The 24,383-nt window shown below is 38.3% G+C and overlaps 1 long non-coding RNA gene across 1 annotated transcript in view; it reads right to left on the reverse strand.

Moving 5' to 3' along the window:
* Positions 1–24,383, reverse strand: part of LOC145527854 (uncharacterized) — a 122,001-nt gene that overhangs the window by 93,734 nt on the left and 3,884 nt on the right. The window lies entirely within an intron of this gene.

Genomic DNA, 24,383 nt, shown 5'->3' on the forward strand with positions numbered 1-24,383 from the left:
TAACCAAAAACTACAGTGCAATCATATATAATGATATGAGTACATTTATTCCCTTCAAACTCAGAAACAAGGTGAGAATGAGGAGGTAATTGTTCTTTACATTACGTACTCTCCTTTTCATCATTTGCTGATCTCATAGTCATAAGACATTGAAGAAAAAGAAGTTTAAGGGTTTAAAGATAATAACCAATAATGTTATAATTCACAATAACATTACAGAGAAAACATATGTGAAAACACTAGCAATTTCTTAAAATTAAAGATATTTTATTTGCTAGATACAAGACTAAGTATGAAAATCTACATTTCATTTCTATGACACAAGAGATAGAAAATAAAATTTTACCATGATAAAAATACATGCTACAAAGGAATGAAATTAGTAGAAGATAAAATGACCTCTATGTGGGAAAATTTCAGAATTCACTATTAGATACAAAAAAAGACTTACATAATGGAGAGGTATACCATACTCATGAATAGACATCCTAACATTTTTAAAATGTTAACTCTTTCCAAATTAAGGTATAAATGTAATCTAACTTTAGTAAAATTTTCAAGAGTTTTTTATCTGAATTAAATAAGCTGATTATAAAATTATTGTGGATAAAAAAGGTCCAACATTAGAGGATATTTCTGAAGAAGAAACAGCTGAGGGGACTTATATATATATACATATACATATACATGAAGACTTTTTATAAAAATATAGTAATTATTGGCCAATATTGAGACAAAGAAAATAATGGAATAGAACAGAAAGTTCAAAAATAGACCCATACTTTATGCAAACTTGATATATGATAGAGGTAACATTTCAGAAGCATCACTATGGACAAAGCTAGTGGATGTGATGGAATTTCAGTTGATCTATTTCAAATCCTAAAAGATGATGCTGTGAAAGTGCTGCACTCAATATGCCAGCAAATTTGGAAAACTCAGTAGTGGCCACAGGACTGGTAAACTCAGTTTTCATTACAATCCCAAAGAAAGGCAATGCCAAAGACAAACTACCACACAATTATACTCATCTCACATGCTAGCAAAGTAATGCTAGTACATGAATCATCAACTTCCAGATGTTCAAGCTGGATTTAGAAAGGGCAGAGGGACCAGAGATCAAATTGCCAACATCCATTGGATCATGGAAAAACCAAGAGAGTTCCAGAAAAATATCTGCTTTATTGAATATGCCAAAGCCTTTGACTGTGTGGATCACAACAAACTGTGGAAAATTCTGAAAGAGATGGGAATACGACACCACCTGACCTGCCTCCTAAGAAATCTGTATGCAGGTCAAGAAGCAACAGTTAGAATTGGACATGGAACAACAGACTGGTTACAAATCGGGAAAGGAGTACGTCAAGGCTGTATGTTGTCACCCTGCTTATTTAACTTATATGCAGAGTACATCATGAGAAATGCTGGAGTGGATGAAATACAAGCTGGAATCAAGAATCCCAGGAGAAATATCAATAACCTCAGATATGCAAAAGGCTTCCCTGGTGGCTCAGCTGGTAAAGAATCTGCCTGCAATGTGGGAGACCTGGGTTCAATTCCTACATTGGGAAGATCTCCTGGAGAAGAGAACAGTTACCCACTCCAGTATTCTGGCCTGGAGAATCCCATGGACTGTATAGTCCATGGGATCCCGAAGAGTCAGACATGACTGAGCGACTTTCATGTCTTGCAACATGCTGGGTTGAATGAATCACAAGTTGTAATCAAGATTGCCAGGAGAAATATCAGCAAAGAAACATCAGCAACCTCAGATATGCAGTTAATACCACTATAATGGCAGGAAGTGAAGAGAAACTAAAGAATCTCTTCATGAGGGTGAAATAGGAGAGTGGAAAAGCTGGCTTGAAACTCAACATTAAAAAACTAAGATCACGGTATTAGGTTCCATCACTTCATGGCAAATAAAAGGGGAAGAAGTGGAAGCAGTCACAGATTTTATTATCTTGGGCTCCAAAATCACTACAGATGGTGGATATAGCCATTAAATTAAAAGATGTTTGTTCTGTGGAAGAAAAGCTACGACAAACCTAGACAGTGTATTAAAAAGTAGAGACATCACTTTGCCCATAAAGGTTTATATAGTCAAAACTATGGTTTTTCCAGTAGTCATGTACAGATGTGAAAGTTGAATCATAAAGAAGGCTGAGCACCAAAGAATTAATGCTTTTTGAATTGTGGTGCTGGAGCAGACTCTTGACAGTCCTTTGGACTGTAAGGAGATCAAACCAGATGATCCTAAAGGAAATCAACTCTGAATATTCATTGTTAGGACTGATGCTGAAGCTGAAGCTCTGATGTTTTGACCATCTGATGTGAAGAACTGACTCACAGGAAAAGACTCTAATGATGGGAAAGATTGAAGGCAGTGGAGAAGGGAGTGGCAGAAGATGAGATGGTTAGATAGCATTACTGACTCAATGGACATGAATTTGAGCAAATTCCTTGAGATAGTGAAGAACAGAGGAGCCTGGTGTGCTCAGTTCATGGGGTCACGGAGAGTCAGACACAATTTATTGACTGTGAACAACAACAACCTTAAGAGGTCAAAGATAAATCATAATTTGACTGAAGATTCATGAGACAGCTGGTTCCATCCCTGAGTTGGGAAGATCACTTGGAGGAGGGCATGGCAACCCACTTCAGTATTCTTGCCTGTAGAATCCCCATGGACAGAGGAGCCTGTCAGGCTACTAAAGAGCTGGACATGACTGAAGTGACTGAGCATGCATGCATGCAAGTACAAAGGACTAGAATGTAATAAAAATCCTATAAATTGATAATTAAAAGACAATCCAATAGAAAAATGGATACGATGTATGATCAAAGACTTAACAAAAAATGAAATACGCAGGGTAAATAAATGTAGTAGAAGATACATAATTAGAGAAATAATAAAAATTCAATAGGTATCATTTTACAGACTGATCATCCTAAGTCAGTTCAGCTGTGTCCGACTCTGCAACCCCATCTACTGTAGCCCGCCAGGTTCCTCTGTCCATGGGACTCTCCAGGCAAGAATATTGGAGTGGGTTGCCATTTCCTTCTCCAATGTACAGACTAGACAAACATTTTTAAATTTTGACAGCTCACCAGGTATGCAAGATATAAAGTAATGGGTAATCTCACATACTCTTGGTGGAAGTAATACTACCACAGCCAGTATTTTTTGGAAAAAAAAACAAAACTGATATTTTAGTAATGTTGAAGATGTGTGTATCTTATAGTCTTAAAATGCTTCCTCTAGGTATATATGGGGAAATTCTTACTCATTTGCACCAGAGGCCATGTTCAAGAACATTTATAATGCCCATTGTTAATAGCCCATACCTAGACACATTCCAGGTCACTAACAGTTCAGTTCAGCTCAGTCGCTCAGTCGTGTCCGACTCTTTGCGACCCCATGAATTGCAGCATGCCAGGCCTCTCTGTCCATCACCAACTCCCGGAGTCTACCCAAACCCATGTCCATCCAGTCAGTGATGCCATCCAATCATCTCATCCTCTGTTGTCCCCTACTCCTCCTGCCCCCAATCCTTCCCAGTATTAGGGTCTTTTCCAATGAGTCAACTCTTCGCATGAGGTGGCCAAAGTATTGGAGTTTCAGCTTCAACATCAGTCCTTCCAATGAACACCCAGGACTGATCTCCTTTAGGATGGATTGATTGGATCTCCTTGCAGTCCAAGGGACTCTCAAGAGTCTTCTCCAACACCAGAGTTCAAAAGCATCAATTCTGAGGCGCTCAGCTTTCTTCACCGTCCAACTCTCACATCCATACATGACCGATGGAAAAACCATAGCCTTGACTAAATGGACTTTTGTTGGCAAAGTAATGTCTCTGCTTTTAAATATGCTATCTAGGTTGGCCATAAGCTTCCTCCCAAGGAGTAAGAGTCTTTTAATTTCATGGCTGCAATCACCATCTGCAGTGATTTTGGAGCCCAAAAAAATAAAGTCTGACACTGTATCCACTGTTTCCCCATCTATTTCCCACGAAGTGATGGGACCAGATGCCATGATCTTAGTTTTTTGAACGTTGAGCTTTAAGCCAACTTTTTCACTCTCCTCTTTCACTTTCATCAAGAGGCTCTTTAGTTCTTCTTCACTTTCTGCCATAAGGGTGGTGTCATCTGCATATCTGAGGTTATTGATATTTCTCCCAGCAATCTTGATCCAAGCTTGTGTTTCTTTCAGCCCAGGGTTTCTCATGATGTACTCTGCATGTAAGTTAAATAAGTAGGGTGACAATATATAGCCTTGACGTACTCCTTTTCCTATTTGGAACCAGTCTGTTGTTCCATGTCCAGTTCTGACTGTTGCTTCCCGACCTGCATACAGGTTTCTCAAGAGACAGGTCAGATGGTCTGGTATTCCCATCTCTTTCAGAATTTTCCACAGTTTATTGTGATCCACACAGTCAAAGGCTTTGGCATAGTCAATAAAGCAGAAATAGATGTTTTTCTGGAACTCTCTTGCTTTTTCGATGATCCAGCGGATATTGGCAATTTGATCTCTGGTTCCTCTGCCTTTTCTAAAACCAGCTTGAACATCTGGAAGTTCACGGTTCACGTATTGCTGAAGCCTGGCTTGGAGAATTTTGAGCATTACTGTACTAGCATGTGAGATGAGTGCAATTGTGCGGTAGTTTGAGCATTCTTTGGCATTGCCTTTCTTTGGGATTGGTGGTAAATAAATTGTGGTCTATTCATACAATGGAAAACTATAGAACTGTGAAAATAAATTATGTAGACTATCCATATAATCCATAACAAAAAGTACATTTCTAAAAATATGGTAGCATTTTAATATTATTAAAAAACGGTCTGCTGCTGCTGCTGCTGCTAAGCCGCTTCTGTCGTGTCCGACTCGGTGCGAAACCATAGACGGCAGCCCACCAGGCTCCCTCGTCCCTGAGATTCTCCAGGCAAAAATACTGGAGTGGGTTGCCATTTCCTTCTCCAATGTATGAAGTGAAAAGTGAAAGTGAAGTTGCTTAGTCGTGTTCGACTCTTAGCGACCCCGTGGACTGCAGCCTACCAGGCTCCTCCGTCCATGGAATTTTTCAGGCAAGAGTACTGGAGTGGGGTGCCATTGCCATCTCTGAAAAAAAAAGCCAAAAAACGGTCTAGTTTAAGATAAACATAAAATTTAAGTACATGGCTGTCTGTGGGATGTAAAGATGGAGATGGAGAAAGCCATGCAGCAGATGATGTTATAATGGCTTTGATAATGTGCAACCACTTCAGCCTATATTACAAAAAGGTTGTCATAATATTATGCATGCATATATAGCCACATACAATATAAAATCTATTTATATATTTTATATATAGCATATATAATAATTAAAAATATTTTTACTAGACATCAAGGCAAGCCTACTTCACCATTCAGGAGTCCTCCAGTTGTGAGAGAAGTAAGCATAAAATACATTGGTTCAGATAACTGAAATTGCAAGCTGGAGATGATGTTCTGGAGATTTGATCTCTTTGCTGGTTCTTGCTTTCTCCAATCTACTGGCTTCATTTTTAGTCTCTGTGTGGTAGTAATACAGCTGCAGCATCTCCAATTTTGTAATCTCTCAGGTTCCATTCTAAGATAACAGGAATGATCCCTGTTTATTATCTCACAGAGAAAACCTCTGGGATTGGTTCTGATGGGGTTTGCTGCTTGAGTTGAGCCACATGCTTGTCCATCCATGAACCACTCACTGTCCCCAGAGCAGGTAATACTCTCCCTTGCTCTGGATGTGCCATGTGTTCCATATTTAGAGTCTCTGGTTAAGTGCTCACCTCCTGAAGGGCATGTATTGAGTGTTGGAGTGTTATTTCCCCAAATTCCATTCAGGGTGCTAAATCCAAGGAACTGGTAAAAGGGATAGAGTTGGGAAAGGTGCTCAATATACCCACAGAAGCCTATTTAAATTCAAATGAACTACAGTTCAAATAGAACCTAATTACCATTCAGTAATTAATTCATGGAAAGAGCATGCGTTATAGTGGGTAAGGATTTGAGTTTTTTAATCAGACAGAACTGGGTCAAGTCCCAGCTTTTCCCCATGCTACCTGTGTCACCTTGTGATTTTCTACAATACAGAAATTATATTTCTCCCTCACGAGAGTGTTGTGAGGATCAAGTAATATATGCAAATTGAGTTCCTACACACAGCAAATACGCAATAAATGTAAACTATCTCCATCATTATTGTCAACATAATCATAAACTTCATTTTTATCATCATCATCAACATCATCATCATCACTATTATCATTAACTGAATATTCACCAGGAATATGCTCATTGGGAAACAATTTTCAGTTTCTTTTAGGTGCATCAGGAAAAAATCATCCTCTATATCTCATTTATTTTTGAAATATATTCTAGTATGATAAATATCACAATGTATTATAAGCACATTTAAATGTCTATTGTCTCACCAGTCTGAGATCTTCTTGTATATAATATTTAATTCATCACTGCATCTCCTCAGATGCCTCCGGATTATAGAAGAAAAAAGAATCCATATTGATAAGGAGTTTACTATGTGTAAAATACTGTGTGACATATATACATCATACTCTGTCTTCCTCATAAAAACTCCATTATATAGGCAATATTATTCTCATTTTTATATATACATATGTCAAGTCATCTAATCTGACTAAAATAAAACATAAATTCCAGAGCCAGGATTAAAATTCTGGTCTATTTTAATCTCAAAACTATTTATTTTCCCTCTATGCTAGCATTTCTAAACTGCAGAATAAAGTCTTTGGGATTCTTAAGATAAAATTTTCTAGGTTCATGTGATCTCTGTAAAATTTTTAAGTTTCAATGATGATATTAAATATAAATAAGAACATATCCTTGATGATCGCCTTATAACTTGGTGCTGGTATAATGTTTCAAAGACTCACATTTGAGTCTGTTTTCAACAACATTGGTATCAGGGGAACAACTAAAATGACAGCCCTTAACTTTTATTGCAGCATTTCACAAACTGGCATCTGCAGACCCCTGAGTATCACTACACTCTACTTGATAAATGTTGGTTGAATAAGCAAATGATTAAGTTCTCCTCAGAGAATGGCTCGCCTTGTGGCAGAATTTGGGAATTTCCCTTTTCCCAAATCCTTCCCAACTCATCAGTCACTGACAATAGGGAGTCCTCAATTTCATTTCAAGTTCTATGTTTCACAGCCTTGAGATGGCAGGGGCCAAAGTAGAGCTGGAGAAGGACCAGGGAGACTGAACAGCAGGTGTGGATAAAGGCATCATGAACTAACCCATGAAGATAAAGCCCTGCGAAACCCTGGATTTGGGTACATTTAGTCAGTGGAAACTTGAGGAATATTTATCAATCTGTCTATCCCAGTTCCAATACCCTACACATAGAATAAACCTTTAAAAGTCACAGGAACTGGGTGACCTCATTCTCTTCCATCACCTTTTTCCTCCTAATTTTCATCATCCTTGATGAAAACAAAGGGTTCTAAGGCTTTCTAAGAAAGGATCCTACAGCAATACACAAACACATGTGTGGCAGTGTGCATGTCATCCTATAACTCTTCACATCACATGTCAGTCACATCACTCTTATTCTCGCTTCCCCCACAGAGGGGAATGGCTAACTTAGATTAATGAGAACCCAACGTTGGTAAGACTACACTTTTCCTCATGAGCAAGGTCACTGTGAGGGCACAGATCACTGCTCATGCTGAGCATGGGCTTTTGCTCTCTTGGCACTGCTTACACTTCTGGGACATGATCTTTCCCTCTCTCCTCTCTGTTCCCTTGAGATAAGTGCTCTGAAGGAGACCTGCCCTTCCTCCTTTCTTTCTCTCTCATTCTCGGGTAGTCATGTGTGTGGCAAGGCTAAGCTCCTTCAGAAGGCTGGTTTTGTATCATCAGAGTGTGTTTTGCTGACCCAGCTCTCCTCACAGGCCTTATTTTGAAATGAAAATAAAAAGTTTTCATTAGGTTTTAGCTTTAAGCTACATTCTCCAACACACTTTATCAGAAGCCCTGTAGTTGGAGGACAATTGGGCACCTGATTAGCCATTAGCAAAGCTAATATCTTGTCACATTTAGCTAGTGATCCTTGTGTCTAGTCTCTATTTTTGTGACACGGAGGGAAGGAGAAATGATGAGTCTTAAGCCCTGTAATCTCTGATATCAGATTTTAAGGGATTCCTCCTAGGTCATGTTCTATCTTCTCTTATTTAGATGCAAAGACACAAATGAATGATATTCTCCTGGTAAACAAAAGTGGGCTGGAAATGTTATGCAAGAGCCATGATGACCAAAGATTTCCTAAAATCTAAACTGCACTGAGACTTAGAGGAAGACATGGGAACAAAAAGAATAACTGTAATAATTGTTGGGGATTATATACCTTCAGCGCCTACTTTGTTATCTGGTTAATTTATAGGAGCTATTTGTACATGAGAGGCACATAGAAAGTTAGCAAAACATCTGTTGGAAATGTCTTTCTCACTAGAAATATAAAAATAACCACGATAACATAAATCAAAATCTCTAAATCTAATTCATTGAACTCAGAATGCATCAAGCATTGTTATTGCTTTTAGAAAACCTGATACTTGCAATAACACTTTGACTACACATTTATCACTATGTGGAAACAAACCCAGATATGAAGACATTCTCTAAGTTGACCAAAAATATGGATACTTTCATTTTAAGTTCTCGCAAGCTGATAATGTGAAGTTAATGTGAGTGCTGAAGTAGTTCTGCAGAGCATGGAATTGGAATTTGATAAAAATGTTTTAAAACCTGAATTTTGTAAAGTGATAGTTTACTGCAACAAACGCAAAAGTTTTATTTAAAGTAAATATCGCTACCCATGATCATCAAGCTACATATATTTAGTGAATGTACTTTCTCAAAAATCCCCAACCCAAAATAGGAATAAAGGAAGAAAGGGAGACAAAGAAAGAAAAGAAAGAATTCTCTTGTGATTTATTCAAGTTGTAATTATTTCTTTCTGCATCTGCCTGAAGGACGTCAAATCAAGTGGTTACATGATAGATAGATATACAGATAGATAGCTGCTGCTGCTGCTGCTAAGTCGCTTCAGTTGTGTCCGACTCTGTGCGACCCCATAGACGGCCGTCCACCAGGCTCCTCCGTCCCTGGGATTCTCCAGACAAGAATGCTGGAGTAGGTTGCCATTTCCTTCTCCAGTGCATGAAAGGGAAAAGTGAAAGTGAAGTCGCTCAGTTGTGTCCAACTCTTAGCGACCCCATGGACTGTAGCCTACCAGGCTCCTCTGTCCATGGAATTTTCCAGGCAAGAGTACTGGAGTGGGGTGCCATTGATAGCTATACACATATATATCCTATAGGTGTGTGTGTATTATTATATAATAACAATACTTATAATAGTTATATTTAAGACACATTTATCTACACTTATGCATATATACCTTTACTATCTATATCTATATTAATCTATATCTATGTACAGATAGATATATAGAAATACCTAAGGACGTCGGATTAGATACATATGTTGTTTCTAAGGCACACAAACTTCAGCCCTGGAGTCAGGGAGTCACAGTCAAGGATCAGTCTCTGTGGTTTGTGTGTATATTAGTCATTCAGTTATGTCTAACTCTTTGTGACCCATAGACTGTAGCTCTCCAATCTCCTCTGTCCATGGAATTCTCCAGGCAAGAATACTGGAGTGGGTAGCCTTTCCCTTCTCCAGGGGATCTTCCCAATCCAGGGATTGAACCCAGCTCTCCCGGCATTGCAGGAGGATTTACCTGTAATACGAGGTAAGCCACACCTGCTGAATGTGGTGTGGCTTACCTGGTGAGCCACACATTAACTGCCAGGTTCCAAAATCTGCCACCTAGATACATATGTGCTTTGCTGTGCTTAGTTGCTCAGTTTTGTCAGACCCTTTGCGATCTCATGGACTGTAGCTCACCAGGCTCCTCTGTCCATGGGATTCTCCAGGTAAGAATACTGGAGTGGGTTGCCATGCCCTCCCCCAGGGGATCTTCCCAACCCAGGGATCGAACCCAGGTCTCCAGGATTGCAGGTGGATTCTTTACCACCTGAGTCACCAAGGAAGCCCAGATATATGTGTACTTAACATTTAAGTGGCAGATTTTGAACCCTGGAAGTTTGGGCTTCCAGTTATACTGTCTGATACTAGTTGATTATTCTTAGCACTTAGCTTTCTCGTCTTCCAAATGGGCTTCATCTTAACTATTTTATAAGACAGTTTCTAGAATTAAATGAAATGACAAAGTACTGGTTGCATAATAGGCATGTGATAAAGTTTAATTTTCCTTTTTTTAGCCATACTCTCCTTAATTAATCTTGCTGTTGTTGTTTAGTCACTTAGTTGTGTCCTACTTTTTTGGGATGCCATGGACTGTAGCCTGACCATGAGATTTCCCAGGCAAGGATACTGGAATGGGTTGCCATTTTCTCTTCTGGGGATCTTCCTGACCCAGGGATCAAACCCATGACCTCTGCATTGGCAGATGAATTCTTTACCACAGAGCCACCAGGGAAGCCCTTACATAGTCTATCAGGCCAAAGAATCCTTAAGGAATAGATTTGCAAGCTAAATTTTGTTATTTGCACAACAAATTTGTTTCAGATGTATTTATTGAATGTATTAACTTCTAGCTTAACCCTAAGCTAATCTTACTAATGTGAGACCTTGGGCATGGTCATGTTTTTCTGAGTGGTAATGTTGACCAGTTGAAGAAATCTAGTTATAGAGGAGTAAAGAGCCTCCTAAAAGAAAACTGACTAAAGACCCATAGGGTGTATATATGAGGTCATGAGATAAACTATAGAATCCTGAGGCATCATTTTACTAGTACATACATGTGTAAGCTAGAAAAATGGTACCGATGAACCTACTGCAGACCAGGAGTGGAGACACAGACGTAGAGAACAGACATATGGACATGGTTGGGGAAAAGGAGGTGGGATGAATCAGGATAATGGGATTGACATATATACACATCTATGTATAAAATAGATAGCTAGTGGGAACACATTGTATGGCACAGGGAGCCCAGTTAGGTGCTCTGTGGTGACCTAGACTGATCTAGACAAGTGGGATGAAGGGGAGGAAAGGAGGCTCAAGAGAGAGGGGATATATGTATACATACGTTTGATTCATGTTGTTGTACAGCAGAAATTAATGCAACATTGTAAAGCAACTGTACCCAAATAGAAAAATTGGAGGGGTGATCACTTTATAGTCTCCCAGGAAAAAACATCCATGATTCTCTAACTAAGGGATTTGGGGTAAAAATGCTTAAGAAATAACGATCTAAGTCGGACATCATTTACTAGGTACTTAGGAACCAAATGGAGATGCATTGTGCTTGGCCAGGACTTTTAATAGTTTTTTAATTAGTTGCCAAGATTCAAAATCAAGCAAGTACACATAAAAGTCTGGATTTGAGCTTTACCAAAAAATTTAGATCTGACTATATTTGGCTCACATCCTAGCATGACAACAATTGGCTCAAATCGAAGGACACTCCCTTTAAATAGAAAGAGAGATTTTTTTCTTTGCTAGCGCCCCTTCCCAGCCTGGCTCAAGCATTTTTCCACTGTGTTAGACTTTGTAGGTCCATGTTATGCTTAGCCCATGGAAATAGAGTCAAGTAGATAATCATTGCTCAGATAGGAGGCATTTTCTACAAGGAAGTAATGTGTGGTGCATGGATTTTACTTAAATGTGTCTCATGCTCATCTTATCACACTCCTCTCAGAAATTTGTGGAGAGGCAGGTACTAAAACTGTAAACCAAAAGGGTTGGTATCAATTCTGAATTTTCCTGGGGGCACAAAGAACTCTGAATGGATACCAACATAAAAAAGTATACCTGGAATTAAAGGGAAAAGACAGTTTTCTCCCTACCACTGTTTGGAACACAGCTTCTGTTAATGAGGTCTCCAGAAGAACAGCAAGTTGTCCCACAAATTTGCAAATGCCTCAACAGTGCCCTTCAGGAAATGACATAACAGGAAAAAGCAGTAGCCAGAAAATGTAAAGGAGACAAAGAGAGGACACCAGACCTAGCTTTGAGAAAGAAATTGTAGACACCAGGAGATGGGACTTGTTAAAAGTACATGGAAGACCATCCCCCACCTCTATCTAATAAATCTCTAAAATGTATCAGTAGTGGAACTAGCTGCCAGAGCTTGAGTCTCTGTTTAACCCCATGGGACTGACAGCTAAGGAAATGCAGGACACAAAGAAATGAAGGGTCTTTTGCCAGCAAGCTACTAGAGTCTAATATTATTTTTGGACCTCCCTGCACCATTACTTTTAAATAAAGTGGAGAGGAATGAGTGTTAATACAAGTGTAGAATTACACTACAAGTTCTATTTGTATGTAGCCCTGACATTCAGGCAAAAAAGGTAATAATGACTTGGAGATCAGATGGGCTCATTGGAGCACAGCAGTAGCAAAGAAAAGCCCCAAATGATTTACACAAAAGAAAGAAAAGGAAGGCAAGATTGGCCTTTTTACATTCAGCTGCATTTCCTTTACTTAGTCTTACTAGCAGCTATTAAAAAATTCTTTTCACCAAAATATTTAGTTCATGAATTAATTCATGAAGGATAAATGAAGACATTTTTAATTTCTTGTGAAACTGAGAATGTGAATTATTACTTTTCATTTTTTAGGATATTCATCAAAATTACTTGAAGAAGGCTTCCATATTTCAAGCTCCCTAAGATCTACATTCTACCTTCCAGACCTCAGTAGTCCATAGACACCTAGCCATCATAGGTATCCAGAGGGCACCCCCATCACTAGACACATGTGATGGTGCATAAGCATTTATTGTACACATGCTGATTTCAATGCCAAGTGTATTTTAGTGACTCATCCTCAAGTCTTTAAAGCATTTCAATTAGCTTTATGGAATCTACAGTTCTTTTTTACACTCATGTGTAATTGGTTTACCAATTTAATTAACTCACATAATTATACTAAAAAGCACAAGAAGCACACAAAATTTTTTAGAAATACACACAATTGGTTTTTTATCAACCGACTGTAAGCATTCAGTGTGCTGAGGGCAATGGTCTGTATGTTTTAAAAGAGGAATGGAGAGGCTGATTAATCTGACAAGTTGGTCCCGTTTGAGAGGGCTTTTTTTTGTATACTCCAGTATTCTTGGGCTTCCCTTGTGGCTCAGCTGGTAAAGAATCCGCCTGCAATGTGGGAGACCTGGGTTCAATCCCTGGGTTGGGAAGATCCCCTGGAGAAGGGAAAGGCTACCCACTCTAGTATTCTGGCCTGGAGAATTCCAGGGACTGTACAGTCCATGGGGTCACAAAGAGTCGGATACAACTGAGTGACTTTCACTTTCACTTTTTTTGTATTACACCATCTTATATACAGATATAATAAAAGGTTATGAGATGATACAGCAGCTTTGTTCAGTAATTTCTTGTTCACTAATAATACCCAGTGACTTAAAGTGCCTGATACACAGTCACATCCTAATTAGTATGTTTTGGATTGAGTAGATGATATATGTATACATTTTCAGGATAATATAAAATTTAGGTATCTTTACTAAGCACCTATCTTTGTTTTCTTTGCTGCTAAAATATTTATATTGTTTTTAAATGGTTTTGCTAATTAAAAAATGCTGAAGTTAGTGACAACATTCCCAATTTCAATTATCCAGCACCTGTCTGATAAAATTTTCTTCTAATGTCATTATCTAAAACTCAAATATTCTTTTTCTCAGGATTATTGTCAAGTGTGCATCCACCACGCTGTTGTTGTTGCTACTGGATGGTCTTTATGTCACAGTTCATCCTTTTCAAAACAGGCAAGGGTAGGGATACAGAGAGAGAACACAGAAAGTGTGTAATGTTTGACTGCTATACACCCTGTAACCAGCATATTGATTTGACAAAAAAAAAAAAAAAAGTCTGTTGAATAAATGAATGAACCTTTCTAGGCGCTTAGGGCTAAAGTATGGATTATAGAAATGTTCCCCCAAATGTCATAATGTCAACACCAAGTAAAGGACCTGGGAATAAAGACCTATGTTCCTATTTAGGGAAAATAAGAGACAAAAGAGACCTTTGATTTTAAGAAAAAAATCCATATAATTTCATGATCCAGTCCATTGTGTGCTCAGTCATGTCCGATTCTTTGCCTTTGAGACAAACTGGACTGTAACACACCAGGCCCCCCTGTCCATGGGAATCCCCAACAAGAATACTGGAGTGGATTGCCATTTTCTCCTCCAGGGGATCCTCCCAACCCAAGGATCAAACCTGTGTCTCTTGTGTCTCCTGCATTGCAGGCATATTCTTTACCCACTGAGCCATTGAGGAAGCCCAATTTCATGATGGAATGAAATTGAACAATTTGAGAGTGGTTTCTATTGTTCCGAGTTACAAGAAAAACCATCAACTAGTTTCATGAGAATATGATGTAAATGGCAGAAGGAGCTGGATGCAAAAATCTTGTGTATCTGATATCATAGACCTTTTCTGGTCTCTGAATTAGCACATCTGGCTTCTTGATACCCAAACTCCTAAAGCAGCTGTAGAAACAAATCAGTCCAGGATTAGGTACCAGCATGCTGGGCTCAGGGGCTTCCCAGGTGGCGCTAGTGGTAAAGAACCCACCTGCCAATGCAGGAAAAGTAAGAGAGGTGGGTTTGAGCCCTGGGTCAGGAAGATTCCTGGAGGAGGACCTGTGTTCTTGTCTGGAGAATCCCATGGACCGAGGGGCCTGGCGGGCTACTGTCCACACTTGGCACGCAGGCCCCGGTGCTTCGCTTAAGAGAATTTGGAGCCTCTCTACTGCCCTCTGCCTGTTTCTCTTACATCCCACCCATACTTTCTTGTCAACCTGCGAGCACCTGGCAACAAGGTCAAAGCACTGGTTTATCACCTGGGATCATTCTTCTGGTCAGCAATCAGGGTAATGATCGCTCACTACTAATGACTTGCAAACAGAATGAGCATTACCTCGGATAAATCTGACGTGGAATCTTTGGGACCCACATTGAGTGAATAAAGATCTTTGCTATCCTAACAAAGACCTCTGTATTTGGCAGATCGAAAGTAGCTGGAGGGGAACTTTCCACCAATGGAAAATTTCAAAGTGAAATGAGTGAGTTGGTAAGTTTACAAAAAGAAAAAGAAATGAGTTGTGTTCTGCTGTAATAAGGTTGAGAGAGAAGGTGGTCTGTTTCCAGCATAGAACAGGCTGACTTCATGGCAACTGTGGGAAATTGTTTCTTTGCAGTGTGTTTTCATTATTTAATTTTCATTAGAGTGAATTTCTAGATAATCCAGGATATCTGTTTTTACAATACAGCAGAAAACATATCTCCATATAAAATAAAACTTATGAAATGCTATTTAGTTTATAATATTAATTTCACATTCTCCAGACATCTACACTCTTGTATGACTCTAATACCAATAATAGCAACCACTCCTTACTGAGCTTGTAAACTCTGCCAGGCACCCTGTTGAGACTGCTACATACGTTCTTTTTAATTCCTCCAAAATCCTCGACTAAATTAGGCATTATTCTCATTATACTGATGAGGAAACCAAGGCTCAGAGAGGTTAAACAACTCATACAAGTCACACAGTCTGTGAGTAGCAGAACCAAGGACAAAACCCAGCTTTGTTTGATGTGACACCAAAAAATGTTTTCCCTTTATACTCTGTTTTGGCATAGATAACCTCTAAGAATTCATTGCAGGCATTTGTATAATATTCTGAAACATTCTGGGCATAGATGAAAGAGGAGCAAGAGCCATAAAAATGTGGGGACAGTATAAGATGATTTGATTTTTAAGGCAGCTATGCTGTGATACAGGAAGCTTTTCAATTCATACTTGTTAGTATTTCCATATAATAGCTTCCATAACACTACTTTGTTAAGAAGGCAGATAAAAAGAGCCCCTTTTTGTGTATGTGACATAAAATAAAATGCCTTGGAGTTGAATTGATATAACATGGAAGGGGCGTGATGTGCTACAGAATACTGAATTTGGTGATTAAACACAATGAGTCCCTTTTTTTCTCTTCCTTTATAAACTAGTAAGCAGGCTGGTAACCTGATAAACAGAAAGACCCCCACTCTCTATCCTGTCTCTTTCAAAGCAGCAAAAAAGAAGGAAAACAAACATTCTTTATAAATAAATTAAAATTCTAACTAAAAAGCTAATTATAAGTGTATTTGTTTTGTTGGAGGTAAGGCACATCTATTATCATAAAGATAATTAACTCAGTCTGACAGATCTAATAAAAGGACAAGTTTAGCACTGGCTTAGCCAGAAGCCGAAGGCAAGCAATTTTTATAATTACTAGTTATTGTAACTGGGCTCAGAGAAAATGGTCTGTGATATTTAAACAGTAATGTTAATTTGCATTTAGACCTGCCCTTTTTTTCTCCCATGAAAGAAAAAGTAAAAGACTGGATTAAGTACAAGAAACCTCAATAACCAAAATATTTTAAAATATATCAAAGCATGCAGAATAAAAGTCTTTTCATCTATTAACTCAAGAATTTCTCTAAGCACATAATGAATGTCCATATAAGGTAAATGTTTTAGCAATGACCAAACAATTAAATAAGTTAACCCAACATCTCAGTGCATGAGAGAAAATTATCCAATCTACTAAAATGGGTGAAATCACTATGCTGTGTCCTGTTTTACTCTCCTTTCTGTAGATATCCATGATTGTGCCTACCATTGGCTGGCTAGCTCTTGAATTGAGGGGATTAAAAAATAATAATTAAATAAAAAGTACTGAAAATAGGCAAGTGAGAATATTGACTTTGTAACCAATTACTTTCAGTGTAAGAAAGATGAGCAAATAAAAGGATGGGTAGCATGCAAAGGAAATGAATGATTTCCATCATTCCCTGGCAGCTGCCCTTAACTAGAGTTTGTCTCAACATTTCACACCAGACTCCTTCCTGGAGCAAAACAAATCAACCTTTTTAAGAGTGGAAGTTACTCTTTAACTGCTCCTATAATAAAGGCTGTAGAAATAAGTAATAACCAGTGTCAGAAAATAAGTTTATAATACATAAGAAAAGCACTTTAAGGTAAAATACCTGTTAGTCAAGCACACATTTTATTATGGTCTACAAATATGGTGATAGAATCAGCCCATTACATTTGGTAAATATGTTGTATAATTTCTCCATATTATGCTCTGTCCATGCTCCTGTTACCAAGGTGAGTGTTTAACCTATCAGCCTAATTACATTCCCAATACTTATTAAAAAATACTGACAAAGCAATGTATAGCAAATGGACTTTTTCTCCGCACTCTCCATGGAAGAATAATTTCAGATTTATTTTTTCCACATTCTCCTTGGCTTCCCTTCATTTTACAACTTTTATTTGTTTCAGTTTTCTGAATGATTATGATTAGAAAGCAAGTTTGACAAAATTTCTTATTTTCATCTTTGCACTAAGGAATTATACTCTTTAACGTGGTAAAAAGTAAAATGTCAATCCTGTGAAGGATGTCACCTCTGTTCCAACACTGACAAAGCGGCATTCTTCTTCCATCTCCATTTCCATTTAATCTCTACTGGTTCCCACTTCTAACCCTTAACTGAGCTTGTCTTAAATATTTATTGTATCATGTTCTAATTACATGTCTTCATGATATACTTTCAACTAACACTCATTAATGTAACATATGGGAAGATTACTGCCCAATAAAAGAGAAGAAAAAGAAAGAATGAGACAAAATTTCTTTCTTCAAGGTTCTCAGGTCTATGGCTTGAAATCAACATCGAATTTGGCGCTCACATTACAGTTGACCCTCAGTATTAGAAAATGGCAACCCACTCCAGTATTCTTGCCTGGAAAATTCCGTGGACAAAGGGGCCTGACAGTCTACATGTATGGGGTTACAAAGAGTCAGAAATGACTGAGCACATACACATTCACATCCCTAGTTTCCAAGCCAGAAAATCCAAGCAAATGCAGATCAAAGTTGAAAACATGGATGTGTAACTTGTGGATACAGATAGGCAACTGACCAAGTCACTTTATATAACAGACTTGTGCATTCATGGATCTTGATATCCATGGGAGTATTCTGGAACCAAATCCCAAGGAACACTGAGGGATGAATATATCAACTGAGAAGTGCCCCTTGGGGTAAGTACAGCTTACTTTTGGAAAAAGAGGACTTGTAAATCAAACACAGGAACAGAAAGAATCCTAAGAAATAGAAAGAGCCAAGATAACTCCTGAAGGATAAGTATAGGGAAGAGGAAGAACATTCTAGATAGAGTTGCAAGGTCAGTGAGGCAAGAAGGAATGAAATTATTAATAGAAACTTTGCCAGTATCTATTTTTTTCTTCACAATACCAAGAACCATACCCATAACTTAAATTATACAGCAAAAAATTATAGAGCACCAAAAGCTGTTGAGGATCTTGTACTAAGATATCAGGTAATAGAAATGTAAAATACTGAAACATTCCACAACACAGGATACATCTTCAGGCTACTAATCCTTCTTCTCTCAGCCTCCACACTGCCCCAGTATGGTAGATTTGAAGCAGCAGAAATGAAGCCTGAAGCCTTTATGGTAGTAAGGTTGTAGGTCTTAAAACTTCAGGGTTTTCAAATAATTTCCCTTTATCCAGATGTCTGTGAAGTAGACAAGTGGGAATTGATTCTGTATTTTTTCAAGGTCCTATTCCAGGTCATTGCTAGGAATGCACCAGTGCCAACAGAGCTTGAAAGATGGGGAAAAAAACTGACAAAAGAGGTGTCTCCAACCTTTCTCCACAAATGGGTGGGCAGAGCACATGCTTTATTTCTTATGATTGCCAGGGGTCACTGTGTAAAGGCAGGGTTCATCTGCCCGAAATTGAAACCAAATTGACTATTATTTATATAGTCCTAGGTAGGAGAACATAGCTTTGTGTGGTAGGGGAAAGTTGTTCAGAGGTGAGGAGTGAAATATCACCACTTAGGGCCTACTTCCTACTCTTGCAAGTATAGCATAATAAAGAACAAATGAAATAAGGTGACATAGAGTAGGTAGGAGGTCACAGTGAAAACACTCCACTGAGAAGATGTGGCCAGGAACCTTCATTTTGCAAAATGTGAAGACCACAGAGTTGATGCAACAGATTGTCAGGTTGCTTCAGGACAAGGTGTGGCACTTGGAGGAAGCTCTGACTCATTACCTGGGAGTGGAAAGTTCAGCAGAGGAGGGAAAATGAAAGACAGAAGGGTCAGATAGTAAAAGGAGAAAAGAGAGAAATTGCACATAGATCCTGGCTTTGAAAGACGATGCTTTTTTCCTTTTTCTTTTTGGTCATTGATGCAAAGTGTAACTGATTGAACAAGGCCTTACACACCACATCAGGATAAAATAAAAACACTATGAGACATAAAATGAGTATTTTTTCTTATATTTCTTCTTAGAAACACATTTGTGCATGTATTGTTTAGAAGGAGGAATCTGGAAGAATATAAGCCTCCCTGAAATTTCACTGAAGCCCATTTCATTCTCATTTTCACTGCAGTGTAATTGGTGGGACTCTCTGGAAAGAGGTTGGGCTGTTTTAACTGTGATTCATTAGTGGCATCAGTCACAAAAGGTGGGGCAACTTTGCCGACTTTAAGTGTTATACAAAGGCTGTGTGTTTTTATTATTATCCATAATTTCTCACACAACAGGCCTGTTAGCCAAAGCTGCTTAGAATTAGTGTGCAGTTCCTCCTCAGCGTTTAATGCAGGTCAACTTGTGGGTCTTAAAAGATTGACTATGGTCTTTTAAAAAACATTCTAAGAGTTGTGGTGTGTAATTAATCATAGCAACAGAAGCAAAATACATCGTTTCCTTGCTGAGAATAGCATGTTTTCTTTGCTTATGAATTGATCCCTTAGACATTCCTCATGGGAATATATTTTTCCCTCCTAATGCAAACTGACTTTAAACTACAGATGTGCTAATCTTTCTGTAGGAAGTTCCAGGGCTCATTGATTTGTGAGATCCATAGGTATTCATCTACTTTCGATGGAGAACTGAAAGACAGGACAATTAATTAAGTCATCCTGCAGTGATTTTTCAAAACTGTAATATAAGTAATGACTAAGAAACCCCCAGAGCTTTAGAGTTTGGATTTGGTTTGGGAAAGTATCTGAACTTTTGCAAACTGGGTTGATTTGAGGAAAAATAAAATATATTGTGTCTTCCATTAGGTAACGTATACATTATTCCTCTTATACAGGGCTTATCATGCTCAACCTTCAGTTTATGGTGCATGTGTGATACAGTGAATCTTTTTATGTGTGGGGCATCCGATCTCCCCTATTTGTTTGCAAGGGCCTTTGCAAACAGATTATGTCATGCACCCAACTACAAGGCTGCTCAGTGCCTGATCTAATACTTGCCATTACATGCAAGTCTTCTATACCTTACACCGTCAATAAAACATTCATTCATTTATTCCTTTGTTACTAAATGAGATCTATTAATACTAAGCATCATCCCCAGGCTCAGAGAACTCACGAGTAGAAATCCATAAGCATTATTTAGGGGAAAGTAAGGAATTCATTCATTGCAAGTCTTCTGATTTCAGAAATCTATGAGTTTTTGAGAAAATAAAAACATTGCCATAACTTTATTATCTGCACTGTGTCCCAAATCTTTTTGGAAGGTGTCAGGCTCTAAATATAAAACAAAGGAGATTATGCATGAAATACTCAACTCAATGAAAGTATATCAAGCATCTACAAGATGTAAAAGTCAAAGCTAAGTCTGTTGGTTAGCATACCTATTAGACTTCAAAGAAGACAGCCAAGAAACATCCTTCATATAGGCATATTTGATTAGTCCATTAACAAGTTTGCTCAGTCACTCAGTCGTTTCTGACTCTGCCTGGACTGTAGCCCACCAGCTCCTCTGTTTATGTGATTTTTGAGGCAAGAATATTGTGGAGTAGGTTACCATTCCCTTCTCCAGGGGATCTTTTCAACTCAAGGATCAAATCTGAGTCTTGGATCTCCTGCATTGGCGGGTGGATTCTTTATCGATGTGCCACCTGGGAAACCCCATTAACAAGTTTGGAAATAGCCATTCAAGTTCCAGGTCTTTAACAGACCTGATGTAGCCTCCACACTGGACCCTCTTCTTTGGCTTCACCCATCTTCATTCTTCTCTTTGTTCTCTAGATTCAAGGCATTCTGACTGCCTCTAGTTCCTCAGAGGTGCTTAGTTCTCTTTCTCCTTTGGACCTTCACATGTACGATTGGTTTTGCCTGGAACCTCCTCCCTGTCACCTTATTTTCTAGCTATTATCTACTCACCCTTCAGGCCTTCATTTTAAGTTCACTCTCTTTCTCTAAAATTTTTCTCGTTTGTAGAGCTGAGTTCATGATGAATGCCAGGACATCCAATTCTTCTACTATCTTAATACACAATTCATACGAATTCTGGTTTAGAGTCGGTTTCTCTGATAGATTGTGAGCTCCGTGCAGGCAGAATCATATCCCTAGCAAAAAGCTGGATGCTAGGACTTAATACACACTTAGCAAGTAACTGTTGAATGAATAAATGAGGGAATACAAAGTTACATACTCGTCAAATTTCAACAGAAGTGTTATATGGAAGTGTTATGCAGAAAAGTAACATTTAACATGACAAATACAGGAAACACATTTGAAAGTTTCTTTTATTCATAAAACGCTTTGGGATTTTCAGTGTGGTCATTGTTTTTAATGAAAATCATTTTACTACATACACAGTGAAAAAGTAAAAGAGAAAATTTTACTTAAATGAAAAATAAACTTTTTATATGTATATTATTCAATATAAAATATTTCAAATATGAAGTTATTTTCAATATCTAAATTCTTTGAGAATCATCTCAATCAACAGAAGAAAGATAAAGTATTGTCTTTCTCTTACCACATATCAGAAAAAATGTAGTTACTTTTTATTTCTACTTTTAGATGACAATTGATATAGTTAATTTAAATTATTGATTGAGGTAAGAATGTACTTTTTGCTTGGTTTGTCCTAGTGGGAGAGGCAGAAAAACATGCAATGGATTCAGCATCTAAAGACCTACGTTAATAAATGTGACTATCACCCACCCACCACTACTCACACATAGGTCATGGTTTTCTTTTTCCCCCAAAATGGGCATTGTTATTAGCCTGTGGTATGTTCTCCACTCCTTTCACTATATTCATACAGAAATATCTACACACATTTATGTACAGGGATGATTGTTGTCAATATTTATAGTTACAAACCTGAGGGTCATATATTATATATAACATTTGAACTTTCTTTTCTCACTTAAAACTCTTATCTACCCAGGTCAAAAAATATGGAATGGTGCTAACTCATAATAATTGCACAATATTTTATAGTATGGGTTTACCACAAATGATTTGACTATCTATTGTTTAACATTCAGGTTTTTTCCAGGGTTCCATATTTCTGTTTCACTGTGTTTTTTTGTTTTACCACTATACCATTGCATAGTATATATTACATGCCCCACAACAAGACCGTTTCCCCACAACAACTCTCTCCCATCAGGAAGCTTCCATAAGCCTCTTATCCTTATTCATCAGAGGGTAGACAGAATGAAAACCAAAATCAGAGAAAATTAACCAAACTGATCACATGAAACACAGCCTTGTCTAACTCAGTGAAACTATGCGCCATGCCATGTAGGGCCACCCAAGATGGACAGGTCACAGTGGAGAATACTGACAAAACATGGTCCACTGGAGAAGGGCATGGCAAACCACTTCAGTATTCTTGCCTTGAGAATCCCAAGAACAGCATGAAAAGGCAAAAAGATAGGACACTGAAAGATGAATTCCCCAGGTCATTAGGTGCCCAATATCCTACTGGAGAAGAATGGAGAAATAACTCTAAAAACAAAGGAGAGATGGAGCCAAAGTGAAAACAACGCTCAGTTGTGGTTGTGACTAGTGATGGAAGTAAAGTCCGATGCTGTAAAGAACAATATTGCATAGGAACCTGGAATGTTAGGTCCATGAATCAAGGTAAATTGGAAATGGTCAAACAGGAGATGGCAAGAGTGAACATAGACATTTCAGGAATCAGTGAACTAATATGGACTGGAATGGGCCAGTTTAATTCAGAAGACCATTATATCTACTACCGTGGGCAAGAATCCCTTAGAAGAAATGGAGTAGCCCTCGTAGTCAACAAAAGAGTCCAAATGCAGTACTTGGGTGCAATCTCAAAAATGACAGAATGATCTCTGTTCAATTCCAAGGCAAATCATTCAATATCAGTAATCAAAGACTATGCCCCAGCCACTAATGCCAAAGAAGCTGAAGTTGAATAGTTCTGTGATGATCTACAAGACCTTTTGTAACTAACTCCCCAAAAATACGTCCTTTTCATCATAAGGAACTGGTATGCCAAAGTAGGAGGTCAAGAGATACCTGAAGTAACAGGCAAGTTTGGGCTTGGAGGACAAGATGAAACAGGGCAAAGGCTAACAGAGTTTTGCCAAGAGAACACACTGGTCACAGCAAACACCCACTTCCAACAACACAAGAGACGACTCTACACATGGACATACCCAGATGGTCAACTCCGAAATCAAATTGCTTATATTCTTTGCAGTGGAAGATGGAGAAGCTCTATATAGTCAGCAAAGCAAGACTGGGAGCTGATGGTGGCTCAGATCATGAACTCCAGATTGCCAAGTTCAGACCTAAATTGAAGTAAATAGGGAAAGCCACTAGGCCATTCAGGTATGAACTAAATTAAATCCCTTACGATTATACAGTGGAAGTGAGAAATAGATCCAAGGGATTAGATCTGATAGACAGAGTGCCTGAAGAACTATGGACAGCGGTTCATGCCATTGTTCAGGAGGCAGTGATCAAGACCATCCCCAAGAAAAAGAAATGAAAAAAAGCAAAACGACTGTCTGAGGAGGGCTTACAAATAGCCGAGAAAAGAAGAGACGCTAAAGGCAAAGGAGAAAAGTAAAAATATACCCATCTGAACGCAGAGTTCCATAGAATAGCAAGGAGATGTAAAAAAAGCCTTCCTCAGTGATCAGTGCAAAGAAATAGAGGAAAACAATAGAATGGGAAAGACTAGAGATCTCTTCAAGAAAATTAGAGATACCAAGGGCACATTTTATGCAAACATGGACTCGATAAAGGACAGAAATGGCATGGACCTAATAGAAGCAAAAGATATTAAGAAGGGGCAGGAATACACAAAAAACTATACAAAAAAGATCTTCATGACCCAGAAAACCACGAAAGTGTGATGACTCACCTAGAGCCAGATATCCTGG

This window comes from Giraffa tippelskirchi, chromosome 1 (assembly GCF_054371585.1).
Source record: "Giraffa tippelskirchi isolate mGirTip1 chromosome 1, T2T-mGirTip1v1.2.pri, whole genome shotgun sequence".
Lineage (NCBI taxonomy): Eukaryota > Metazoa > Chordata > Mammalia > Artiodactyla > Giraffidae > Giraffa > Giraffa tippelskirchi.